We start from the raw sequence: 6027 nt of genomic DNA on the forward strand, positions 1-6027 counted from the left end.
TGAGGAATAAGTCTTTATGGTCAGTAGCAATATATGAACTGATCAGCTTCATCCAACATCATTCTACATGTAACTTTTCCTTATCTCTGTAGATGATTTCATTTTCCCTAAACTTAGTCGTTACAGATCCCACAGCATACATAGTCTGTAATGTAATCATTGTTCTTGCAATACTGCATATAGAACATAATCCACACAGTGATGTTTCGCATATTTTTGTTAGTGCATTGTGGTTAATCTAACATTTTTATCTATCTTGTAAATTTGTTTGCATCATGTTTAGATGGAGTGAGTGGTGAACGGGGTTAACATACTGAAGGAAGAGGTGGAAAATTGTGTATTCCATTCAACTTGTATCCCTAGTACTGCAATACCACAGTTTAGAATTTAGTGTCACGGCAACAAGGCACAGAAATACTGAGGCAGTCTACATGTTTCCATTCAAAATCCAAATCAAACAGGCCATACCTGTAAGAGTTTGACCAAGGGATGACTTTGCGAACCAGATTCTAACCATAACTGATAATGAAGGATTTGAAAATGGCTACATCTGGTTCAGATGAAGCACACTTCTAACTGAATGGTTCATTAATAAATAAAACTAGTAGTTTTAGGATTATGATAATCCCCAGTTGTGTGAAGTGAAACCACTGTATTGGGCTGTGGTATGTAGCAGAGCCATTATTAGCCCTTCTCATTTGAGAAACAATCAGTATTGTACTTAACATTGCAATTTTGAACAGTATGTCACTACACAGCATTATAAGAATAAACCTGATGTAAACAAACACAAACCTACGACTAGTCGGAAGCTGTAGCAAACATACACTGGTGGTGTTACACTCTTGGAAGTAGGTCCTACTTCTGTATTAGATATAAGTCACATTAAATGACACTTTAAGATATTCAAATATATTAACAGCCATCAACATTTTTGTAATCATGCTTTAGGTACATAGTTTTTATGTCAAGTGTACAATCAATTACAGCCTCTGCAGTGTTGTGCTAAGATTATCCTACTGTTAATCCACAGTATGAAAATGGCTGGGCCACTTTCTGTTCTGTAGTGAAATGCACGTGGTATACAGTTAAAAAGTGCCGAGAAATAGGCTGTTCTTAATGTTTTCAATTTGATTTTTTTTTATTGGTCCAGTTTTATCATATAGCACAAATTGTAAAATTGATATTGGACAGGTCAAACATAAGTTACAATAATATAGTATTAGCAATTAAAACTAGGTACCTACTACAATTTTCATAAATTTATGGAGATAATCAGCTTTGATGTTTTCCCAGCCGATGTTTGTAATACAGCTGATAAATAAACCCAAATCTTAGGTGTAGCACATTGCCCATTCAGCCTTAGCTAATAATTTGGAGAGAGAGAGAGAGAGAGAGAGAGAGAGAGAGAGAGAGAGAGAGAGAGAAGGGGGGGGGGGAGATTTAGCATTGCATTAGTCATATAGCTTGGCACCCATTTTGTGTGCAACACAAAGCATCAGGTGGTGATTTTAGGTAGCAGTGAGCAAGAGATTTAAGGGAAATTGATCAAAGTCCTGCCTTCACCATCATCTAACCATATTGTCCCTCAGTGTTTGGTGGTCCACAGAATTGGCAGTGAACCTCTGCTGGGCTTTGCTTTTGAGCATGCACAACTTCGACAAGTTCTCAATGGTATCTACATCTAGATTCGTACTTCGCAAGCCACCCAATGGTGTGTGGTGGAGGGCACTTTACGTGCTACTGTCATTACCTCCCTTTCCTGTTTCATTGGCATATGGTTTGCGGGAAGAACTGACGGAAAGCCTCCGTGCGCACTCGAATCCCTCTAATTTTACATTCATGATCTCCTCGGGAGGTATAAGTAGGGGGAAGCAATATATTCGATATCTCATCCACAAATGCACCCTCTCGAAATCTGGACAGCAAGCTACACCGCGATGCAGAGCGCCTCTTGCAGAGTCTGCCGCTTGAGTTTGCTAAACATCTCCGTAACACTATCACATTCACCAAATAACCCTGTGACGAAATGCGCCGCTCTTCTTTGGATCTTCTCTATCCTCTCTGTGAACCCGACCTGGTACGGATCCCACACTGATAAGCAGTATTCAAGTAAAGGTCGAACGAATGTTTTGTAAGCCACCTCCTTTGTTGATGGACTGCATTTTCTAAGGACTCTCCCAATGAATCTCAACCTGGCACCCATTACCAACAATTAATTTTATTTGATCACTCCATTTCAAATCGTTCCGCACGTATACTCCCAGATATTTTACTGAAGAAACTGCTACCAGTGTTTGTTCCACTATCTAATAATCGTACAATAAAGGATCCTTCTTTCTATGTATTCGCAATACATTACATTTGTCTATGTTAAGGGTCAGTTGCCACTCCCTGCACCAAGTGCCTATCTGCTGCAGATCTTCCTGCATTTCGCTGCAATTTTCTAATGCTGCAACTTCTCTGTATACTACAGCATCATCCGCGAAACGCCGCATGGAACTTCCGACACTATCTAGTAGGTCATTTATATACACTCCTGGAAATGGAAAAAAGAACACATTGACACCGGTGTGTCAGACCCACCATACTTGCTCCGGACACTGCGAGAGGGCTGTACAAGCAATGATCACACGCACGGCACAGCGGACACACCAGGAACCGCGGTGTTGGCCGTCGAATGGTGTTAGCTGCGCAGCATTTGTGCACCGCCGCCGTCAGTGTCAGCCAGTTTGCCGTGACATACGGAGCTCCATCGCAGTCTTTAACACTGGTAGCATGCCGCGACAGCGTGGACGTGAACCGTATGTGCAGTTGACGGACTTTGAGCGAGGGCGTATAGTGGGCATGCGGGAGGCCGGGTGGACGTACTGCCGAATTGCTCAACACGTGGGGCGTGAGGTCTCCACAGTACATCGATGTTGTCGCCAGTGGTCGGCGGAAGGTGCACGTGCCCGTCGACCTGGGACCGGACCGCAGCGACGCACAGATGCACGCCAAGACCGTAGGATCCTACGCAGTGCCGTAGGGGACCGCACCGCCACTTCCCAGCAAATTAGGGACACTGTTGCTCCTGGGGTATCGGCGAGGACCATTCGCAACCGTCTCCATGAAGCTGGGCTACGGTCCCGCACACCGTTAGGCCGTCTTCCGCTCACGCCCCAACATTGTGCAGCCCGCCTCCAGTGGTGTCGCGACAGGCGTGAATGGAGGGACGAATGGAGACGTGTCGTCTTCAGCGATGAGTCGCTTCAGCCTTGGTGCCAATGATGGTCGTATGCGTGTTTGGCGCCGTGCAGGTGAGCGCCACAATCAGGACTGCATACGACCGAGGCACACAGGGCCAACACCCGGCATCATGGTGTGGGGAGCGATCTCCTACACTGGCTGTACACCTCTGGTGATCATCGAGGGGACACTGAATAGTGCACGGTACATCCAAACCGTCATCGAACCCATCGTTCTACCATTCCTAGACCGGCAAGGGAACTTGCTGTTCCAACAGGACAATGCACATCCGCATGTATCCCGTGCTACCCAACGTGCTCTAGAAGGTGTAAGTCAACTACCCTGGCCAGCAAGATCTCCTGATCTGTCCCCCATTGAGCATGTTTGGGACTGGATGAAGCGTCGTCTCACGCGGTCTGCACGTCCAGCACGAACGCTGGTCCAACTGAGGCGCCAGGTGGAAATGGCATGGCAAGCCGTTCCACAGGACTACATCCAGCATCTCTATGATCGTCTCCATGGGAGAATAGCAGCCTGCATTGCTGCGAAAGGTGGATATACACTGTACTAGTGCCGACATTGTGCATGCTCTGTTGCCTGTGTCTATGTGCCTGTGGTTCTGTCAGTGTGATCATGTGATGTATCTGACCCCAGGAATGTGTCAGTTTCCCCTTCCTGGGACAATGAATTCACGGTGTTCTTATTTCAATTTCCAGGAGTGTACATTGTGAAAAGCAATCGTCCCATAACACTCCCCTGTGGCACGCCAGAGGTTACTTTAACGTCTATAGACGTCTCCATTGAGAACAACATGCTGTGTTGTTTTTGCTAAAACTCTTCAATCCAGCCACACAGCTGCTCTGATATTCCATAGGATCTTACTTTATCAGGCGACAGTGCGGAACTGTATCGAATGCCTTCCGGAAGTCAAGGAAAATGGCATCTACCTGGGAGCCTGTTTCATCTGGTGACAGACAATATTAGTAGTGACATTTTCTACTCGTGTTGAGAAATGATGGCTGTCACAACACTGAAACTGTGCAGCATTGCATCATAGCCCCTCCTGCTACTAGGAATGTGTTACTCACACCATCTTTGGACATGATTGTACTATACAGATTGATTCAGGTAATTTCAGTCCGAGACTTGGTACAAATATTGTTGTTATTAAATGGAGGGGAAACCTTTTCCCTTCAAGTAGCTGTCTTTCTGCAACTTTGATACAAGATGGAGATGCGATCGAAAGAAAAGGTTTTTTCCCCACATTTTGATGAGAAAAAGGATTTTATTTTGCAATAAAGTTATTGCTCCTTTCAAAATAACCCCAATTATGTAATGCATTCACACCATTCTCACATTATATGCCCCTCTTCCTTCCCCTTCGCCCACCCTACATATTCTACCAACTTCTCTTTCCTTTCTTGAAAAGGAACACACTTCTGATAGCTAGGATTACTACTGATAGAAGAATGCAAAGTGAAATATAGTAAAATGTGAGGATGTTGGTGGAAAACAGAATACTAAAAAATTCATGATTAACTGCTTTAAACATCAGTGTGCTTCACCAGTCCAGAAGTAATTAACACAAGAAGTTAAATAGATACATGCTTCAAACATGCCGAGTATATGTTTACAGGAGTACAGTAGCCTGTAGTTATAAACAAAATCCTTTGAATTACCACTTCCAATATACAGGGTTCAAATTACTTGCAGCTGGTTCACTAAAGTTTTTTTTTTTTTTTTTCTTTTTTTTTCCCTTCCTAGTTCTCAATAGCTTCCAGTATTTTTAAGCTGGGGACTGGGATTTTGAAAGTACTGAGTAGCTTCCTTGGTTGTTCAGGCCTATTTTACACTGCTTATTTCTAAGGATGGGTAAAACATTTTGATTTTAATAATTGGTAGAGTTCTGCCTTACATTGTCAATCTGGGAGTTTTATTGGGTTATTGCAGAAGTCGACGCATTTTCGTAAGTTTATAACACAACAAATACACATAACACAGACTTTAGTCAACTATAATATATTCTCCTTCACTATTTACAAAAGTCTGCCAACATTGGGATAAACTTTTCGATTCTGTGACTGTAGAAATAGTGTTTTTGAGGCAAAGAATTCAAGCCACATTTACAGAACATTTTCATCTGGAAAGGAAGCTCCTAAAGTGTTGTTCAATAGAGAGTAGAGATGAAAATCTAAGGGCACAAGATCAAGTGCATAAGGCGAGTGTGGAATGACTTCCCCAACCTAACTCCTGCGTGGTGCTTTTGTCAGTCTAGCTGAACGTGAGTGGGCTTTATTGTGGAGTACCATCATTTCACGCAATCTTCCTGGCCATTGTTCTTGGACTGTCTCTGCAATACATCCTAGTTATTTAACTTAAATGTCAGCTGTGATGGTTATACCTCACAGAAGCAATTTTTAGTATGTCATACCATCGCCATTCCACCAGATGTGACATCTTTTGCGGATGCACTCTGGAGTCTGTCTCTGGGGAGTTGCTGCTTGTTTGAGTTTGGCCATTCATTTTTTTTCCTTGCGTTAGCATATATTATAAACAAAATTTCTCGTCACCAGTAAGAAAAGATAGGAATGGCTGGTGTTGTTCACAACTGGTGACAAGCAAGCAGAGCAACACATACGACCACCTGCTGATTTTTGTGATTTTTTGGCTTAGAGCATGTGGTTGGTATACATATGCCCGATTTTTGAACCTTCTCCATTTCATGCAAATCTCACTTGATGGCAGAATGATCACAGTTCATCATATTTGCCAGTCCTCGAGTATGCTGACACAGCTCAT

Source organism: Schistocerca gregaria, chromosome 2, assembly GCF_023897955.1.
Source record: "Schistocerca gregaria isolate iqSchGreg1 chromosome 2, iqSchGreg1.2, whole genome shotgun sequence".
NCBI classification, from domain to species: domain Eukaryota; kingdom Metazoa; phylum Arthropoda; class Insecta; order Orthoptera; family Acrididae; genus Schistocerca; species Schistocerca gregaria.